This window comes from Bos indicus, chromosome 2, assembly GCF_029378745.1.
Source record: "Bos indicus isolate NIAB-ARS_2022 breed Sahiwal x Tharparkar chromosome 2, NIAB-ARS_B.indTharparkar_mat_pri_1.0, whole genome shotgun sequence".
NCBI lineage: Eukaryota > Metazoa > Chordata > Mammalia > Artiodactyla > Bovidae > Bos > Bos indicus.
Genome location: NC_091761.1, coordinates 50,074,358 through 50,096,900, shown reverse-complemented (window position 1 = coordinate 50,096,900; position 22,543 = coordinate 50,074,358). Strand labels below are relative to the sequence as shown.

At 38.0% G+C, this 22,543-nt stretch overlaps 2 pseudogenes; both read left to right on the top strand.

The window, feature by feature from the left end:
- Positions 1-1,442: 1,442 nt before the first annotated feature.
- On the top strand, positions 1,443-1,780 carry LOC109575370 (NADH dehydrogenase [ubiquinone] 1 alpha subcomplex subunit 12 pseudogene; annotated as a pseudogene).
- Positions 1,781-16,345: 14,565 nt separating this feature from the next.
- The window catches only part of LOC109575363 (mitochondrial adenyl nucleotide antiporter SLC25A23 pseudogene), a 172,121-nt pseudogene continuing 165,923 nt past the window's right edge, over positions 16,346-22,543 (top strand).

Sequence of the window (22,543 nt, the reverse complement as noted above, 5' to 3'; positions counted from 1 at the left end):
CTTGTTTTTCCAGAATTTCCAAGTTCTACATCTTGAGTTTTTGTGTTTGCTTTTTTCTGCCCAACCTAGAATCTTTTACTTGCTGTTGGTTTCCTCACATTCTTCAAGTCTTTTTCAAATGTAAATTCCTAATCACCCTATTGAAAATCAAAACATCCTCTGTCCTGTTCTCCGTGGTAGCCTTTATAGGTTAGTTTTCTCCACAAACCCTATCCCCATGTGGTAGGGGACATTCAGTTTTTCATCCTACCAACTCCCTACAATGCAAACACCATCATCTGTTTAGTCTGTTTTATAAACTGCGAAATCCCCATCATGCAGAGCAGTACAGGTGCACAAAAATGTCTGCTTAATAAAAGAATGTACATGCATCAGTCTTACCTTCCTCCTAATTACAAATCCAGCTCCATGTGGATCGGTCCCGTGCCACCTGGTTCACCAGTACCCTCATGCTATCACACACACTTTCAAGGATATGGTAGTTACCAACTGAAGGCAGAATTCCAGAGAATAGCAAGGACAGATAAGAAGCCCTTCTTAACGAACAATGCAAAGAAATAGAGGGGGAAAAAATAGAATGGCAAAGACTAGAGATCGCTTCAAGAAAACTAGAGATATCGAAGTAATATTTCATGCAAGGATGGGCACAATAAAAGACAGAAATGGTAAGGATCTGTCAGGCGAGTATATGGTCTTCCGTTTTTGTCTCATCACAACAAAGATTTGGAGTGACGGACATTAAAGCCCCTCAACATGTCACAGCTCTCGGGTCTTGGACAAACAGTGTTATAGCTCTCAGGTCTTGAACGGACCATGTTATAGCTCTTAGACAAATCAGTGTTACAGCTCAGTGTTACAGCTCTATTTTATTTAGAAGATGGCAGGAAAATCCATCTTTGAGGTGTGAGGGCACGTCAATCCAATGATGCAAAGAGAAGAACACCCCAGCGTGCAGGAGAGAGAGAGAGCTAGGTTTGGCTCCTCTTTTTATATGTCTATCTCTCCCTGGGCCTGTCCTATGTAAATTGGGCCTGCCAGGAGTGTTGTTTGTTTTACCTGAGGTCCTCACTCTGGTCCCCGGACCTTTGTTCTATTTTCGGGAGCTTTTCCCTTCCTTGTCTTTTAGCCACCGCCATTTTGGACTCCTTTTCCCTATTTTACCTACCTAACAGATCTAACAGAAGCAGAAGAGATTAAGAAGAGTTAGCAAGAAGACACAGAAGAATGTACAAGAAAGGTCTTAATTACCTGGATAACCACAATGGTTATCCTGGAGTATGAAATCAAGTGGGCCTTAGGAAGAATTACTATGAACAAAGTCAGTGGAGGTGATGGAATTCCAGTTGAGCTATTTAAAATCCTAAAAGATGATGCTATTAAAATGCTGCACTCAGTATGTCAGCAAGGCCACAGGACTAGAAAGTGTCAGTTTTCATTTCAAATATGGAAAATAAATACTATGAAGACAACAAGCAGTTTTTTGGCCGACACCGATGGGTTATATATACTACTGAAATGAATGGCAAAAACACATTCTGGGATGTGGATGGAAGCATGGTGCCCCCTGAATGGCATTGTTGGCTTCACTGTATGACTGATGATCCTCCAACAGTAAAACCACCTACTGCTCGTAAATTCATTTGGACAAACCATAAATTCAATCTGAGTGGCACTCCACAACAGTACGTACCTTATTCCACCACTAGAAAGAAGATTCAGGAGTGGGTCCCACCTTCGACACCTTACAAGTAAAGACAACGAAAAGCAATTTACGTGTAAAATATGTAAAATATGCCCAAAGAAGGGCAATCCAAAGAATGTTCAAATTATGGTACAATAGTGCTCATGTCACATGCTAGCAAAATTATGCTCCAAGTCCTTCAAACTATGCATCAGTAGTACATAAACCAGGAACTTCCAGATGAACAAGCTGGGTTTAGAATAGGCAGAAGAACCAGAGATCAAATTGCCAACATTTGTTAGGTCATGGATGATAGCTAGGGAATTCCAGAAAAACATCTACTTATGAATTGAATACACTAAAGGCTTTGACTGTATGGATCACACAAACTGTGGAAAATTCTTAAAGAAATGGGAGTACCAGACTACCTTACCTGTCTCCTAAGAAACCTGTATGTGAGTCAAGAAACCACAGTTAGAACCGGACACAGAACAACTGACTGGTTCAAAATTGGGAAAGGAGTATGACAAGGCAATATGTTGTCACCCTGCTTATTTAACTTCTATGCTGAGTACATCATGAAAGATGCTGGGCTGGATGAATTCCAAGCTGGAGTCAAGACTTCCAGGAGAAATATCAACAACATCAGATATGTAGATAATAACACTTTGCTGACAGAAATCAAAGAGAAACTAAAGAGCCTCTTGATGAGGGTGAAATAAAAGAATGAAAGGCTGGCTTGTAAAGCAACATTAAAAAAAACTAAGATCACGTCATCCTGTCTCATCACTTCATGGCAAATAGAGGAAACAAATGAAAGTAGTGACAGATTTCATTTTCTTGAGCTCTAAAATCACTACAGACAGTGATTGCAGCCATGAAATTAAAAGACACTTGCTCCTTGGAAGGAAGACATTGAGAAACCTAGAAAGGATATTGAAAAGCACAGACATCACTTTGCCTACAAAGGCCTGTATAGTCAAAGCTATGATTTTTCTAGTAGGCATAGACTTGGGCCATAGAGAAAGCTGAGCACAGAGGAATTGATGTTTTTGAATTGTGGTGCTGGAGAAGACTCTTGAGAGTCCCTTGGACAGCAAGGATATCAAGCCAGTCAATCCTAAAGAAAATCAACTCTGAATATCCATTGCAAGAACTGATGCTGAAGCTCCAAGACTTTGGCCACCTTATGTGAAGAGCCGACTCACTGAAAAAGACCCTGATGTTGAGAAAGATTGAAGGCGGAAGGAGAAGGGGATGACAGAGGATGAGATGGTTAGATAGAATAAATGACTCAATTGACTACACTAAAGCCTTTGACTCTCTGGATCACAACAAACTGTGGAAAATTCTTAAAGAGATGAGAATATCAGACCACCTTATCTGCCTCCTGAGAAATCTATAATCAGATCAAGAAGCAACAGTTAGATCTGAACATGGTACAATGGACTGGTTCCAAATTGGGAAAGGAGTACATCAAGGCTGTATACTGTCACCCTGCTTGTTTAACTTATATGGAGAGTTCATCAGGCAAAATGCCGGGCTGGATGAAGCACAAGCTGGAATCAAGATTGCTGGGAAAGATATCAATAACCTCAGATATGCAGATGACACCACCCTTTTGGCAGAAAGAGAAGAGGAACTAAAGAGCCTCTTGAAGGTGAAACAAGAGAGTGAAAAAGCTTGTTTAAAACTCAACATTCAAAAAACAAAGATCATGGCATCTGGTCCCATCATTTCATGGCAAATACATGGGGAAAAAAACAGAAACAGTGACAGATTTTATTTTCTTGGGCTTCAAAATCACTGCAGATGGTGACTGCAGCCATGAAATTAAAAAATGCTTCTTTCTGGGAAAAAAAGCTATGACCAACCTAGACAGTTTATTAAAAAGCAGAGACATTATTTTGCCAACAAAGTCCATACATTCAAAGCTATGGAGAAGGCAATGGCACCCCACTCCAGTACCCTTGCCTGGAAAATCCCATGGACGGAGGAGCCTGGTAGGCTGCAGTCCATGTGGTCCCGAAGTGTCAGACATGACTGAGCAATTTCACTTTCACTTTTCACTTTCATGGATTGGAGAAGGAAATGGCAACCCACTCCAGTGTTCTTGCCTGGAGAATCCCAGGGACAGCAGAGCCTGGTGGGCTGCCATCTACGGGGTTGTGCACAGTTGGACACGACTTAGCAGCAGCAGCAGCATGGTTTTTCCTATAGTCATGTATGGATATGAGAGTTGGACCATAAAGAAAGCTGAGCACCAAAGAATTGATGCTTTTGAACTGTGGTGTTGGAGAAGACTTTTGAAAGTTCCTTGGACTGCAAGAAGATCAAACCAGTCAATCCTAAAGGAAATCAGTGTTGAATATTCATTGGAAAGACTGATGCTGAAGCTCCAATACTTTGGCCAGCTGACGTGAAGCACTAACTCATTAGAAAAGACCCTGATGCTGGGGAAAATTGAAGGCAGGAGGAGAAGGGGACAACAGAGATAAGATGGCTGGATGGCATCACCAACTTGAAGGACATGAGTTTGAGAAAGCTCTGGGAGCTGGTGATGGACCAGGAAGCCTTGTGTGCTACAGTCCATGGAGTCAGAAAGAGTCGGACACAACTGAGTGACTGAACTAAACTGAAATGACTCAATGGAGACGGATTTGAGCAAATTCTTGGAGAAAGTGGAGGACAGAAGATATGACTTCCCTGGTGGCTCAGATGGTAAAGCGTCTGCCTACAATGCGAGAGACCTGGGCTCAATCCCTAGGTTGGGAGGATCTCCTGGAGAAGGAAATGGCCACTCACTCCAGTATTCTTGCCTGGAAAATCCCATGGACAGAGGAGCCTGGTAGCTACAGTCCATGGGGTCACAAGAGTTGGACACGACTGAGTGACTTCTCTTTCTTTTCTTTCACAGCCTGTGGAGTTACAAAGAGTTTGACAAGATTTAGCAACCGAACAAAAAGTTTTATAGAAACACTTGATGAGTGATTGCAATCAAACAAAATTAGTAGAAAATTATTAGGGCCTACAGGATGCTATTAGTAGGCTTAAAAACATTTATTGCTATATCAATGCTCATTTCCAAAGAAATTATTATCCAAATTACAAAATATGCTGGCTGATAACATTTCTCAAACACAAGACTACTGTGAATATACAGTTACGATTTCAAAAATCAAAAATTTATGTTTTACTAAAACAATGTGAGATTATATCATTTGAATTATTGAGACTTGGTTCTTTGACAACATAAAAATACTGGGTAATTTTTATACATATGAAAATCATTTGTCTCATTTGTTTCTAAAACTTTCCATCAGTTGGCTTTCAGATTTTGAATTCTATAGTAAATTATAATCCAAAACTTATTTCTCACTAGGGACCTATCAAATAATAGCTGGTGTAGAAGTAGAATTGAGTATTCATAGATACTTTGTGTTTCTAGAGGAATTTTAAAATTCCCAGTGTTTGGGTTTTGGGCAAATATTATTCTGCATGCCCACTCTCCTGTAGAGACAGAGAATGGATGTGATGGAAAGAGTGGAGTTTGGCAGATTTCTGAAAGCTTGGTCTGAGATAACAGAAGTAATTAGTATTACTACTAAGTGCTAACATTTAACTCAGAAACACAGACATATTTGTCATTGTGTGTTATTTTGTTTTGCTGTAGTGTTAAAGCACCTGATATGTCTCAATTAATGCTTACTACAACATAGAAGAAAATATTATTCTATGAAATCCACAGATGAAGTAACTGAAGCCCAGAAAGTTAATGTACCTTACTCAAAATCACAGAAAATAGCAAATGGCTAGGTTGGAATATAAATCTAGGGAGTATGACTCCAGAGATAGTGATCTGATATATTATACAGTGTTGTTCCTCTGATAGTAAATACAGAACACAACACACCTCACATACACACACACACACACACACAGAAATATATAAATCTACAGTCATCAAAATAGTATAGTATTGGCACAAAAACATAAATAGGGGTCAGTGGAGCAGAATAGAAAGCCCAGAAATAAACCCACACACCTATGGTCAATTAATCTACAGCAAAGGAGGCTAGACTATACAATGAGGAAAAGGTAGTCTCTTCAATAAATGGTGCTCAGAAACTGGACAGCTACAAATAGAAAAAAAATGAAACTAGAACATTCTTTAACACCATACACAAAAATAAACACAAAATGAATTACAGACCTAAATGTAAGGCTGAATACTATAAAAGTTTTAGAGGAAAACATAGGCAGAACACTATTTGACACAAGTCACAGAAGTATCCTTTTCAATCCATCTTCCAGAGTAATGGAAATAAAGATAAACAAATGAGACCTAACTCAACAACAACAACAACAAAACTTTTGTACAGCAAAGAAAACCACAAGTAAAACAAAAAGACAACCCACAGAATGTGATAAAACATTCACAAAGTAACAGACAAGGGATTAGTCTCCAATATTTACCAACAGCTCATGTAGCTCAATATCAAAAAAAAAAAAAAAATCAAACAACCCAATAAAATAATGGACAGAAGATCTAAATTGACATTTCTCCAAAGAAATATAGATAGCCAAGAGGCACAGGAAATGATGCTCAGCATCACTAATTACTAAAGAAATGCAAATTAAAACTACAATGAGATATCACCTCACACCAGTCTAAATGGCCATCATCAAAAAATCTACAAAAAATAAATGCTGGAGAGGGTGTAGAGAAAAGGCAACCAAGGTAATCTCCATACATTCTTGGTGGGAATGTAAATTTGTATAGCTCTCATGGAATACAGTATGGAGGTTTCTTTAAACAAACTAAAAATAGAGCTACCTTATGATCTAGCAATCCCATTCCTACTTATATGTCCAGAAAAAAACATGATCTGAAAGGATACTTGCACCCTAGGGTTCATTTTATCACTGTTTACAATAGTCAAGACATGAAGGCAACCTAAATGTCCACCGACAGATGAATGGGTAAAGAAGATGTGGTACATACAGTGTGGAATACTACTCAGCCATTAAAAATATTAACCATTAATATGGATGAAATAATGCCATTTGCAGCAGCATGAATTGACATGGAGATTATCATACTTAGTGAAGTAAGTCAGGAAGAGAAAGACATATGATATCATTTTTATGTGGAATCCAAAAAATGATACAAACAAACTTATTTACAAAACAGAAATAGACTCACAGCCTTAGAGAATGAACTTACATTTGCCAGAGGGGAAGGGTGGGAAAGAGGGATAGATTGGGAGTTTGGTATTAACAGTACACACTGTTATATTTTAAATGTATGTAATCAACAAGATCCTACTGTATATCACAGAGAATTCTGCTCAATGTTATGTGGTAGCTTGGATAGGAATGGAATATGTATGGCTGAGTCCCTTTGCTGTCCACCTGAATTTTATACTCCAATATAAAATAAAAAGTTGAAAAAATAGTTAACAAACAACGACCTACTGTAAATTTTTTTAAATATATAGTTTCTAGAAATAAAAATTATATTTATGCATATTTGTTCTAACTGCAGAGTTATTGGCATTTAAGAAGGCACAAATGGTACAGAAATGGCCTATGATGCAGGATAACTTCTATCCATGTTAACTATCCACTGCACGATGGAGTTTTCCCTTCATTCATCATCAGAATTGACAGCCCTCTCACATTTACAAATGCTCCTGGGATGGAAAATGCAACCCCAAGGATGGGAACGAGCTCATTTCTCCTTTCCCTATCAAGAAATTTCCCAAGTGAAATGTACAGGTCAATGTGAGTCTGCATAATTCTTAAAAGCTATGACAAGCAAAGATTTCCCACATAAATAGTACTCAATGTTAAATACACCTTACATTTGGGAATTTCTGGTATTCTCTACTGAGTTTAGGGATATGATTGAGGTCATATGTGAATGGTCTAGTGGTTTTCCTCACTTTCTTCAATTTAAGTCTGAATTTGGCAATAAGGAGCTTGTGATCTGAGCCACAGTCAGCTCCCGGTCTTGTTTTTGCTGACTGTATAGAGCTTCTCCATCTTCCACTGCGAAGAATATAATCAATCTCATTTTGGTGTTGACCATCTGGTGATGTCCATGTGTAGTCTTCTCTTGTGTTGTTGGAAGAGGGTGTTTGCTATGACCAGTGCATTCTCTTGGCAAAACTCTGTTAGTCTTTGCCCTGCTTCATTCTGTACCCCAAGGCCAAATTTGCCTGTTACTCCAGGTGTTTCTTGACTTCCTACTTTTCCATTCCAGTCCCCTATAATGAAAAGGATATCTTTTTGGGGGTGTTGGTTCTAAAAGGTCCTGTAGGTCTTCACAGAACCGTTCAACTTCAGCTTCTTCAGCGTTACCGGTTGGGGCATAGACTTGGATCACTGTGATATTGAATGGTTTGCCTTGGAAACGAACAGAAATCATTCTGTTGTTTTTGAGATTGCATCCAAGTACTGCATTTCGGACTCTTTTGTTCACCATGATGGCTACTCCATTTCTTCTAAGGGATTCCTGCCCACAGTAGTAGATGTAATGGTCATCTGAGTTAAATTCACCCATTCCAGTCCATCTTAGTTGGCTGATTCCTAAAATGTTGACGTTCACTCTTGCCATCTCCTGTTTGACCACTTCCAATTTGCCTTGATTCATGGACCTGACATTCCAGGTTCCTATGCAATATTGCCATTTACAGCATCGGACCTTGCTTCTATCACCTGTCACATCCACAGCTGAGTATTGTTTTTGCTTTGGCTCCATCCCTTCATTCTTTCTGGAGTTATTTCTCCACTGATCTCCAGTAGCATACTGGGCACCTACCAACCTGGCGAGTTTATCTTTCAGTGTCCTATCTTTTTGCCTTTTCATACTGTTCATGTGGTTCTCAAGGCAAGAATACTGAAGTGGTTTGCCGTTCCCTTGTCCAGTGGACCACATTCTGTCAGACCTCTCCACCATGACCTGTCCATCTTGGGTGGCCCCACGGGGCATGGCTTAGTTTCATTGAGTTAGACAACCTGTGGTCCATGTGATCAGATTTCCTGGTTGTCTGTGACTGTGGTGTCAGTCTGTCTGCCCTCTGATGCCCTCTTCTCAGCACCTACCCTCTTACTTGGGTTTCTCTTACCTTGGATGTGGGGTATGTCTTCACAGCTTCAGCAAAGCACAGCCACAGCTCCTTAGCTTGGACGTGGGGTAGCTCCTCTTTTCCGCCGCCCCTGAACTTGAATGTTCGGTATTTCCTCTCGGCTGCTGTGTGCCATCGCAAGGCCACTGCTCCTGCAGCCATTTTAGAAAAGGCAGAGGAACCAGAGATCAAATTGCCAACATTCTCTGGATCATCAAAATAGCAAGAGAGTTCCAGAAAAACATCTATTTTGCTTTATTGACTATGCCAAAGCCTTTGACTGTGTGGATCACAATAAACTGCGGAAAATTCTGAAAGAGATGGGAATACCAGACCACCTGACCTGCCTCTTGAGAAACCTGTAATCAGGTCAGGAAGCAACAGTTAGAACTGGACATGGAACAACAGACTGGTTCCAAATAGGAAAAGGAGGATGTCAAGGCTGTATATTGTCACCCTGCTTATTTAACTAATATGCAGAGTACATCATGAGAAACATTGGGCTGGGAGGAAGCACAAGCTGGAATCAAGATTGCTGGGAGAAATATCAATAACCTCAGATATGCAGATGACACCACTCTTATGGTGAAGAAGAACTAAAAAGCCTCTTGATGAAAGTGAAAGAGGAGAGTTAAAAAGTTGGCTTAAAGCTCAACACTCAGAAAACTAAGATCATGGCATCTGGTCCCATCACTTCATGGCAAATAGATGGGGATACAGTGAAAACAGTGGCTGACTTTATTTTTCTGGGCTCCAAAATCACTGCAGATGGTGATTGCAGCCATGAAATTAAAAGACACTCTGTGGAAGGAAAGTTATGACCAACCTACACAGCATATTAAAAAACAGAGACGTTACTTTATCTACCAAGGTCCGTCTAGTCAAGGCTATGGTTTTTCCAGTAGTCATGTATGGTTTTGAGAGTTTGACTATAAAGAAAGCTGAGCGCCAAAGAATTGATGCTTTTGAACTGTGGTGTTGGAGAAGACTCTTGAGACTCCCTTGGACTGCGAGGAGATCCAACCAGTTCATCCTAAAGGTGATCCGTCCTGGGTATTCATTGGAAGGAGTGATGTTGAAGCTGAAACTCCAATACTTTGGCCACCTGATTTGAAGGGCTGACTCATTTGAAAAGCCCCTGATGCTTGGAAAGATTGAAGGCAAGAGGAGAAGGGAACAGCAGAGAATGAGATGGTTGGATGGCATCACTGACTCAACGGACATGAGTTTGGGTAAACTCCGGCAGTTGGTGATGGACAGGGAGGCCTGGCGTGCTGCAGTTCATGGGGTCGCAAAGAGTCGGACACAACTGAGCGACTGGATTGAACTGAACTGAACTACTGAGTTTATTAGACAGTAGTTCATTACACTCTCTTCCCTTCTATTTGTAGTAAGGTGTAAACATAAGATGAGGATTGTCCTTTCATGAATTTCATACATATAATACACTGTCTGTCCCTGCATCTACTATGAATCCATATTTCGTATGAAAACTTTCTATAATCCATCATCCCCCTACCAAAAAATGAAACAGCTTATCAGAATAAAGAATAGAAGTATATTTGCAATTAAGCATCAGTTCAATTAAGTGAGTGAGTTCTGGAAAGAAATATAGTTAACAAACACCTCAAACAGTGCGTAAAACCAATTGGGTTGATAGTTCTTACCACCTTGGTGTCTCATTCCAAGATTTACAATGACATAGGCCCCCTTTTTAGCAAATTAAACCTTATGTCACAGCTTCAAATTAAATCCAAACCTCTTCTTTCCCTACAGAAGAAACAAATTGGCCCCACATGCCAGTAGTTGAGGGGGGCTGATAGGAAACAGAGTAAAGTGAGAACTCCCTAACCCAGAAGGCGTCAGATGGCCAAGTCAACTGGGATAAACAGTCAAGCCCACTTAAGGTTTCACATTAAAAGACTGGTAAAATATAGAGAACTTAAATATAAGAATTTTTCATACCACATAAAACTGACCGGGTGCCAAAACTCTACATTTCTGTGCTGTGCAAGCACTTTACGGGGAATGTGCTTTTTATTCCATTTTTACATGTTTGTTATGGGTCTGTTTTGCAAAGATTGCTCCAAGCCTAGGTAATAAAAATAAAAAATGCACACAAATGGCCATGATTAACGCACAGAACAATCTATGCTTCTATATGTATGAAATGCATAATATTCCTGTCTGGATATTTCAATGCAGAAAAATATGTGGAGGTCACTCAACATTTCACAAATTTATTGTAACAGAAGATCATGCTGTGGAATTATCCCAGAATCCTAGCACACAAAGATCTTAGTTTTGTATGCTTATTTTGCCTATAAAATACTGTGAATCTCTTTCTCATGAATGTTGCTTGGTATTAATGTCTATATCAAGGATAAACAGGAATTGCTTCCATAGAAATCTGAGAATATGACACACGAATGAAAGATTTTTAAATGTATTGCTAGATTATTATCTTAAAATGAGTTGTAGTATACTGATCACTATGCAAATAAAACACTGATTTTAGAGGACATTGATTACCAAATATGTGTGATGCTTTCCAATGAAATTGGAACAAAATCTGGTTCAAAATACTCTGTAACCAGTGGGTAAAGTGGTGAATTTCTGGATTAGTCATTTTTTGTCGAGGGTTTTATTTTCAGGATGTACTTCAAAATACGAGTGTGTTTTTTATCACCATTAAGATAGTAGAGTTGTTGTTTAGTTGCTTAAGTCATGCCCAACTTTTATGCAACTCCATAGTCCATAGCCCACCAGGCTCCTCTGTCCATGGGATTTCCCAGGCAAGAATACTGGAGTGGGTTGTCATTTCCTTCTCCAGAGGATCTTCCCAACCCAGGGATCAGACTTACATCTCCTGCGTTGCATGCAGATTCTTTACCACTGAGTCACCTGGGAAGCCCTAGATAGTTGAGAGATCATGTAAGCACTTTATGAAAAACTTGAGGTAGACAAAAGTAAACAGTTTAAAGCAACTTGCCACAGGTATGTTTGTCCAAATTAGGTACTGCAGAAGTCTAAGAAACTGTCATACATTTGTATTTTCATCATAGCTTTGTATGTCTACTAAGTATCTCATGGAAAAGCTGCTTTTTTTTTTTTTTTTTGTGCACATAGGTAGCACTGAGGCTAGAGAAGGCAGGCATTTCAGAAGTGAGGTAAATATCCTTATAATGTCTAAATGCATCATAAGTAGATGAAATCAGAGAACACAGATTATTTTTTGTTCTCTTGCTTTTATATGGCATGCTTAAAAAAAATCTAAACATATTTTTTTCAAAATTGAAATTTCATGGCAATGTACACACACACACACACACACACACACACACACACAAATGGCATTTTGGGATTTAAGCTAAATTATAAGAAACTAGTATCTAAAAGTGAGAGTTTAGGAAACAAGATATAGAAAAGAAAAAGGGTTTCAGCATATTATAAACATATATTCCTACTCAGTTTCTTCATTCAGATACTTTTGGCTTTCATTTGTAATTAAATTCCAGGTTTAGTTTATCCCAGCTCCATAAACTGACAGTGTATTAAAAAGACCATGCCATTTGCCAATTTATTTGCAGTTATTTGGTTTGGAGTTACACATGGATTGCTATAAAGCTTTATCTCTTTGTGTTAGAGTATGGTCTAAATTCAACTTCTGTTTTACAAACTCTTGGACGGAAGCAATGTTGGATAGAAACCCCACACTGGGTTTCTTTTACTAAAGAAGTTTCATTTTTAACAGATAAGTAGTAAGATATTTGGAGACAATAAATGAAACTTGATTCATCTCAAATCATGCAATTTCATGACAACACACACACACACACACACGCATACCATTTTAGGACAGATATTTTAATGACGATATTTTTGTTGTGGTCCACCACTAACATCAGCAACAAAGAAGTTACCCTTTGGGTTTGCATCAATTCTGAATCATTCCTGAATAAGTTACCCCACAATTTCTTTCAGTCATTGCAGGGAATCCTGTGATTGAAACTGTCAGGAGTTCTGTGAATGATTATTTTCTGTGGCTCCATATCACTGTACCCGCTAAGCCAATTTTTTGTTCTTAATATTGAATCAGATCTTTTACATGTGAACCAAAACTTCTTTAAAGCCAATTTTTTTATTTCTAGTATTGAATCAGATCTTTTACATGTGAACCAAAACTGCTTTATATCCATTTCAGTATAGTCCATAAGTAAAAATGAGAAAAAATTTGCTGCCCTAGTTTCTTTTCTATATTTTAGCTGGATAAGTTCTTCTAAAAACTTTCTTCCTTATAGAGAAAGTAGAAAGAATCACATAGCAGAGAATGAACTCTTTACATTCCAATTAATTGGGTAGAAAATGTAGAGGCTGTGTCCTAGTAATATTAAGAACAGGACATCAAGAGAAAAACAAAAATTGTGAAGTTATGAATGAAATGCATTGTCTGCTGTTTCAGCTGGTTTTCTTCTGGCTGTTCTTCCAAAGCATAAAATTGCTATGTCGCACCAATACAATGCACTGGCAGAGAAAGGACTAGTTCAGTAAATCTTAATTTTGGAACAGATTCTCGTTTGACAACTGCATTATTTCAGGTCATGTTAGTTCTATTACAGAAAGTGAAGCAAAAAGCTGCTTCAAATCAGACACAGACTCTTAGATTTTTTAGTATTGCCAAAAGTCTGTGACTTCTAACTAGACATCATCTGCTTGCTTTCACAGGGTAGTGAGTGATTGCCTACTTAGACTCTATGGATCTGGGAGGGAGTCCTCTAGGAATATAAAACTCATTTAGGTTTGCATTCATTGTTTGAAGGACATAAAAAGAATATTTTTTCAGAACAATTACAAAAATTGTCTTCCTCTATAAGACCTCAGGAATTAAAATATTTGTTGAGTGTGAATTCTGGTGGCCACTTTCTGAAGAAGGCATATCTGTGAAGTAAAAATTTGCATAGAATTTTTCCTGAGACTAGTTGTTTTAGAAGAAATTTCAAACTTCATTGTTATTCATTAGTTCACTAAGATATGTTTTATTTTTTTAATTACTTACATTTGGTTTCTTTGTATAAAGCAGCAAAGCTAATATTGTCAACAAAAGACTAAAAAGAAATGCAATTTATGAATACTATGCAATATATGTAGAATAAGTCTCTATTATTTCTATGAGATAATCTTCATGATTTAACTATAATATTATGCATATATGTATATTTAAAATTTTTTAGTATTCATTCATTCATTCATTTATTTGCTGGTCCGCACTGGGTCTTAACTAAGTTGTGGCATGTCGTATCTAGTTCCCTGACTAGGGAATGAAACTGGGCCCCCTGTATTGGGAGTGCATAGTCTAAGCCAAAAGAACCCCCAGGGAAGTCCTTGTCAGAAATATGTTATAAATTGACATATCAATTGTTATGCTTCCCTGGAGGCTCAGCTGGTAAAGAATCTGCCTGCAATGCAGGAGACCTGGGTTTGATCCCTGGGTTGGGAAGATCCCTTGGAGAAGGGAATGGCAACCCATCCCAGTATTCTGGCCTGGAGAATTCCATGGACTCTATCCATGGGGTCACAAAGAGTCAGACATGAATGAGTGACTTTCACTTTCACTGTCCTTTCATTTTTCATCAGTTATTATAACTGCAAATATAATTTTCCACATATAAAATCTTGGTAATAGGTAACATTCAATAATTTTTCATTATTATCACAATACTTTTTATATATTCTAGTAAATGTTCTACTTTAAAATACATGCACTATATTCCCCAGTTGACAGAGCCCAGGGGATGGTTTAAGAGCTAGTGAGATTTCCACAGCCCCAGCTTGAGGAGTAAAGGGGACAAGGTGGCCACTAGATCTCAGAGCTGGGAGTGTTATGTGGAAAGGATATCTGCCTAGACCTGCTGACCTAAGGGTAGAGAACTGTATCAGCCATGGTGCCAGTGAAATACATTTCGTGATCACACTCTTGCCCCACTGGCATGGGCTGACCTCACCTCAAGCCAAAGGGCAGGGAACCTATTAATGTTGTGTGTATGGTCCACTGTCTTCAGCCTTAAAGTAGAGGGGAGGAAAGAAAAGATGGATCAGGAGGAACAAAGACACAAAGAATTGTTTGTTTTAGACTCATAGACATTTATATTCATGGATGCTTTAAGATCACTGAGAGTGACTGTTTCTTTTAATGTACCTATCTGAGGTTGATACGGATGCTTATTTTCAGGTAGAACATGCTACATACAGATACACTTCTGAGAAATTTACATTCATATTACTCTTAAATCTTCAGTCACTAAGTCACACCCGACTGTTTGCGACCCCATGGACTGCAGCACACCAGGCTTCCCTGTCCTTCACCATCTCCCAGAGTTTGCTCAAACTCATGTCCATTGTGTAGCCATGTTTACTTATCCCCATTTTCATTATCCCCATTTGGCAGACAAAGAAATTGAAGCAGGTAGGTCAGATTTCCCAGCTAGGCTGTCCAGTTAGAATGCTTAACTCTTAGATAATAAAGTCCAGTCTATGCTGTGTAGTAGCTGTGAAAGCTCTGTGATTATTGCATTGACCTAAGTAGATCAGGATTCAACATACTAGCTGCACTTTTATTCACTATTAAATATACCTACATATGTTAACACAGTATTAATAATACATAAAAAAACAATATACTTTTATTCAGTAAAATTGTAAAATTATTCAAAAAATTGTTTTTTTATATCAGAATTTTCACTGGCTAATGCAATTAAAGACTGAAGACATACAAAGTTCAATGACATATTTATAGGAGAGATATTTAATTTTATTGCAACTATTAGCTTTAGTTATAACTGGGAGTATGTAAAATCACTGCATGGGACATTATTATATTAAACTGCAGTGTTTACCTGAAATTCAAATGTACCTGGATTTTTATTTGCTAACTCTGGCAACTTGAAGATGAATAGAAGTCTAACCCTTGGAAAATGTGGGGAAAAAACACTCTAGGCAGAGTGAATATGAGCAAAGAGACCTGCACATAAAAGTGTAGTTGTAGGTATACACTGAAGTATGTATTCAGAGAAGAAGCAGTTTGGTTCAGTGAGGCCAGTTCATGATGTCCACTAGAGGGAAGATGGGAAAATGTGACTATAAATATGGTTTGAGGTCAGATAATCTAATAATTACACCTTGTCAAAAGGAATCAATATGAATCACACAGAGATTTTTAACTAGTGACAGGCCAAGATCATCTTTGCATTTTTAGAACCATAATATGGACAGAGTGTTAAAGGAATAACCAAAGTAAAAGGGGGAAGACATTTTAGAAGGTTCTTGGAATCATCCAGAAAAGAGATGTAAACAGCCTAAATTGCAGTGTAATGAAAAGAAATATTTATTCTTTATATAAAACATGACGAAAGACTTTCTCCTTTTTAGTATTTCTCCCCCACAGTTTTGTTCACATAATGCCTTATAAGTTCTTGTCTGTTTCTTGGGAATTGGCCTCTAGTGACTATTGTGACCCCTGAATTTTCTTGGAACCATGAGGGAGAAGACAAATGATCCCTGGATAATTGCACTGGCCAAGACACTTAAGTGAGTGCCATCTACTTGAAAGACTATCCAGGGGCTACCACAGAAAAACAGGAATCTAAACAATGATCAAATCTGTCAGCAGAGTTTTGTCTCTGCGATTTTATTTTAACTTTTAAAATGACTTCTTATAAATGCATTCTGTAAAAGCTATTTCACTCTCATCAAGTATACCAAAATCAATTCCTCATTATGTCCACCACATGCCTTCTTGAATGGTCACAAAATAAAAGTGAAGTGAAGGGTACATCTGACTCTTTGTGACACCATGGACTTATGGAATTCTCCAGGCCAGACTCCTGAAGTGGGTAGCCTTTCCCTTCTCCAGGAGATCTTCCCAAGCCAGGGATCAAACCCAGGTCTCCCACATTGCAGGTGGATTCTTTACCATCTGAGCCACTAGGGAAGTCCAAGAATACTGGTGTGGGTAGCCTATCCCTTCTCCAGGGAATCTTCCTGACCTAGGAACTGAACTGGGGTCTCCAGCATTGTAGGTGGATTCTTTACCAGCTGAACTACCAGGGAAGCCCATACATAAAAAAAAGATTAAATATCAAGTTGATCATAATAAAAATACTTCTAGAAAGAAATCCTTCACATGAAATGGAGGTGGTTTTCTGTATTTTCATTTTCAGTGAAGTAATCATTCATGCAAAACACATGCTCCTTTTTAATTTCCTATACCAGTGGTTCCCAACCTTTTCAGCACCAGGGATTGGTATTGTGAAGACAATTTTTTCTACCAGCTGGGGGTGGGGGGGGGGTGGTTTCAGGATGATTCAAGTACATTACATTTGTTGTGCACTTTATTCTATTATTATTACATTAGTTCCACCTCAGATCATTAGGCATCAGGACCCAGAGGCTGGGGACTCCTGGCCTACACAAAGTATGATTTCTTAAAAAAATCATACTTTGATGCAAAATACAGAAGTTATTAAAAAAACTTTACGTACTTACTTCACATAATATTGTTTCACTATTGTTCTGTTTTAAAAAGAATCAGAAATCAATGAAGGTCTTAGTTTTATTTCATGGCATAACAAAACAAGAATCAATGTGAAAACAAATGGATCAAAAGTACCAAATAATACTAATAAAAGCTGCATTCAGTCAATAATGGGACCAAGAGAGTTTGTGTACTGAGAGCAAGTAGAAAGAAGAAGAGTTTATATCCCATTTACACAAGAGAATTAGCTGAGCTTTAACTCTGCATAACCGAAGTCAGTTCAGTGACCTTTACACCTTGTTGAATATATGAATGTTTCCCGCAAGAAAAAAAAGTCCATAGTCCACAGAGACAAAGATCTGTCCATTCATTAAAACAAACAAAACAGGAACATATTTTTATATGATTCCATTAAAAATAATACCTTGTTCTAGCCTGTGAAGTACCCATCTCTGTATATGATGCATAAAAACAGTAAGGATGGATTCAATACTAACTACGCGATGCTTACTTTCCTTCAATGATAATTGTCTTAATGTCTGTTTTAATCAGTATTAACTACGAGCAATAACATGCTTTTAATTATGTTTTAAACGAGTCCTTTATTGGGCTGTTTAGGGAAGCAAATTAGTCAAAAGGAGCTGTTAATCAAAAACGTGTTACTGGCACAAAATAAATGTTCATTTAAGGAGCCATTTGAAATAAACCTGGCTCATTGCCTCTGACAACCTGCAAGGACAGCAGGGCCTCCTGAGGATAACTCCTTCAGTACTTGCCTGGATACGCCTTGCTGCTCAGAAGTTATAAGGAGAAACATTAAGCAATTTAGGTCATTCATCAGCTAACTTTTACTACTGTACTCAAGAAAATGAGCCTCCTAGGAACTTCACAGCAGATCTATTCGTTCATTAGCTAAGTAATATTGAGAGAGATGTTCCTGTCACTGCGAATGGAGAAATCTATTGCACTGAATTTTACTGGTATCCCTTTTGTCTATGAGCTGTCTTTGCAAATTCCAAGGTATTTAGGTTGAAAAACTAGCATAATTATCTCTGAACATTTTTCGTATATATTCATTTCCTTTTATTGAACGATCTCTGGCCGGAATGTACCACTGGGCAAGATTATATATTTTATGTGACTCTCCAGCCTTAATACTGGGCTTTCTCACCATTATCCTCTATTAGCAAGATGCAAATTGTTATGCAACTTTGGAAAAGATCTCAGAGCAATTGTTTTGATGATTTAATTCCTCAATTTTAAAATAACTTAAAACTATGTGATGTTAACTAAACTATGTGATGTTAACTAACAAAATGATTTGTGGAGATCATTTTGCAATGTATACAGATGCTGAATTATTGTATTTTACACTTGAAACTGTTATATCTCAATTAAAGCTAAATAAAAAGTATTTGAAAAATAAAATAAAAAGTATTTGAAAAAATATGCCATTTTGCACTGAAAAAGTTAATTTTAAAGTTTATGTATGTTTATGTGTTGGCTAGTCCACTTGCCCTGAGGAATTTTGTTTACAATTTACTATTTTATCCTCCATATTTGAAGGTTAAGACTACTAAAAAGTACATGTGTACACTAATATATTTAAAATAGATAACCAACGAAGACCTACTGTATAGCACAGGGAACTCTGCTTAATATTATGTAACAACCTAAATGGGAAAAGAATTTGAAAAAGAATGGATACATGTATTTGTATAACTGAGTCACTTTATACACCTGAAAGTATCATAACATTAATCAACTATAATAGGAAATAAAAAGTTAAAAAATAACTAATAACAGTTAACATAATCTATTGAGTGCTATACTTCTTGAAAATGTTAAAAACATAATTAAAAATGAAAGCTTAAAAAAATCTAAAAATGCAAATAATGACAACAAAAACAACTACTAAAAATTAGATTCCCTCAGTGAGTATTTTTCCAACATATTATAATATATTTTTGGAAATCCAATCTTCAAAGTAGAACTACTCCTTTTTGAAAAGCTTAACTAGGTATGTGGCCACTACAGTGATCTTTGTACAGCTTTAGCTCACCGAGATGGAGAAGGCAATGGCAGCCCACTCCAGTACTCTTGCCTGTAAAATCCCATGGATGGAGGAGCCTGGTAGGCTGCAGTCCATGGGGTCGCTAAGAGTCGGACACGACTGAGCGACTTCACTCTCACTTTTCACTTTCCTGCATTGGAGAAGGAAATGGCAACCCACTCCAGTGTTCTTGTCTGGAGAATCCCAGGGACGGGGGAGCCTCGTGGGCTGCCGTGTATGGGGTCACACAGAGTCGGACACAACTGAAGTGACTTAGCAGCAGCAGCAGCTCACCGAGAGGCTTGGCATGCAATGAGCAAGAATAAATGTGTTGAATGTTTTCAACACATCCATAAATCAAGCACCTAATATATGTCAGACATTGAGTAAGTATGAGGAATTCATAAGGAAAGTCTAAGACATAGCAAGCTCGTCTCACTGAGCTGTACAGTCTCATGTAGGGTTTAACAGTCTCCTTTCTCAATATACAGCACTAATTCAATATAGCATTAAGCAAGCTGAACAATACTGTCTGAGGGTGACACTGTGGTATCTATTTATCACTTCCTGGTTTTCTAGAAAGTGTTGACATATTCATAGACTTTCCACCATGCACTTTTTCTTTTGTCTCTTTCTTTTTTTTTTTTTAATGTGTGTGTATGTGTGTGTGTTGTTTTTCTGGTTTGATATTCAGTATTTAAGTGAATGGAGTCAAACAAGAGTGGATGTTCTCTTATACCCCCAGATGTGGCCCAGTTTGCTGACTGGAGAGGGAAGGCTGGGAGTCTGGTGTGCAGATAAAAGCTTGGTTGGTATCCCAACATGGTTCCGTTTAAGGAATATAAAGCATAAGGTAGATTTTGTTCTTTTTTTCATTCAGAAAGGTAGTAGCAATCTAAGGCAAAGATACTCCAAAATGATTCTAGGGCATTAAGATGTAGTCTGATCAAAAGATGGAGCCTGAAATGCTTAACCTCTCTGAAGTGATTTTCCCAGTCAGATGAGGAGGCCAAAAATTAAATAAATAAGAAAATTAACCTGAAAAAAGCAAAGGCAGTCAAGTTAAGACATCCTAAGGTCTGTTTTGCCTGCTCCAGAAATGATATGAATGACAAGGAGAATCACTAACAGTGTCTTCAAAGTACATCATAGTTGTAAAGAATGAAGTTTTTCATATTGACAGTCAGACCCCAGAGGCTTAATGAATATGAACTGGCCTGCAGGGGTCAGGTGCAGAGGTCAGGGGTGGAGTAGGGTCACTGTAAACCTGGATGAAGTTTTGCTTCCATAAATATTAGAAATGAGAAAAATCCTTGAGACGTCTTGAATGGTTTATTATTACCTTACACCCTGGCTGTTCCCAGAAAAATAATGACTCACATTAGTAGAGCCCATGCTGTGTGCCATTTTGGCGCCAAGTACTTTATAAACATTATCTCATTTAATTTTCTCTCTGGGTAGCTCCTATTTTTGTCCTCAGATTAAAGTGATGGAACTGGTACTTTAAAAGATTAAGTGATTTCTCAGTCATGCCTCAGAGATAGGACTTGAACCCAGGTCTCACAGGCAAATTCATAGCTTGGAGACCAACCAAAGGAAGCTGCCAGACCTGTATCAGCCTGTGACATGAGTTTGTAATAAGCTTTGATTGTTTTATTCTAGTGAGATGTTGTGGTTTTTCTGACTGGAACACAGCCTATCTTATCCTGGATAATGTAGAAACTTTCACCAGGTCAAGTCACATGTACAATATCCTCTTTAGTGTTTGTGAATTGAATGGCTGAGTAGATAAATGAGTAAATAAATATAGGCACCTACCAGGATTTTAAATCTTTATTATCTAATATATCGGGTAAATTTGGACTTCCCTTGTGGCTCAGACTATAAAGAGTCTGCCTACAGTGTGAGACAACTGGATTCAATCCCTGGGTTGGGAAGATCTCCTGGAGAAGGAAATGGAAACCCACTCCAGTATTCTTGCCTGGAAAATCCCATGGAGAGAGGAACCTGGTAGGCTATAGTCCATGGGGTCTCAGAGTCCAATACAACTGAATGACTTCACTTTCACTTTCTTTGGCTAAATTTAATTATCACAGCAACCCTGGAGGTGCACCAGGCTTCTCCGTCCATGGGATTTTCCAGGCAAGAGTACTGGAGTGGGTTGCCATTTCCTTCTCCAGGGGATCTTCCTGACCAGGGACGGAACCCAGGTCTCCTGCATTGCAGAAACACGCTTTACCCTCTGAGCCACCAGGGAAGGCCAAACTAGTCCAGACTCTGTCCTATAGAGACTTTTTCTGGTGTCTTGACCATATATTACTTTCTAATGCCTAACATCTACACAACATTTCTTCCTGACCCTGGAATCAAACCGGGGTCTCCCGCATTGCAGGTGGATTCTTTACCAACTGAGCTGTGAGGGAAGCCCCATAAAAATCCAGTGATACAAACTTTACTGTTTCTTTTTGTTTTGTTATTACTGGTGTAGAAACCGAGGCTTTGGTATGTTAAGTAACTGATTAAAGATCACATAATTGTTAAATATCAAAGCCTAATTTTAAATGCATAAATTTTTATCCGAATTATTTTTTGTTAATTTTTTGCACTATTAGAGCCTTTTCCAATTGTAGCACTTGATAATCTGAACACCCTAGAGAATAAATGAAGCAAAGGTTCTCTTTTTCAAGCCTGGTCTCCATTTATTAACTTGCTAATGTTGCAATGTGAATTTGAGTGATTTAAAAATCATTTCTGTATATAATGGACAATTAATATATTGGAGGATTATATACTTAATCTGTATCATAACAGTTATCTTAATGAAAATATATATTCCAATTTAAGTTATGTCTATTTAAATCATGCTCGCTATTGACTAATTGCTGTCATAAATGAGGTACTCCTATCATAAGATGTTTTTTTAATAGTAGAACTAATTTCAAACTCTTTTCCCAGAAGACTGTATTCAGATGTGAAAGGAGGGCAGAGAACTCATGTCAGACCAGTGAGAAAAGGGAGAAAATACCATAAAAACTCTTTTAACACCCTCTTGTTTTCACTGGTCCCAATTCTGACTTGTACATGCCTCCCTCTCTCATAGCTATCAAAAATGTTGGAGAGTAAACCATCTATGAACAGGGAGAAAT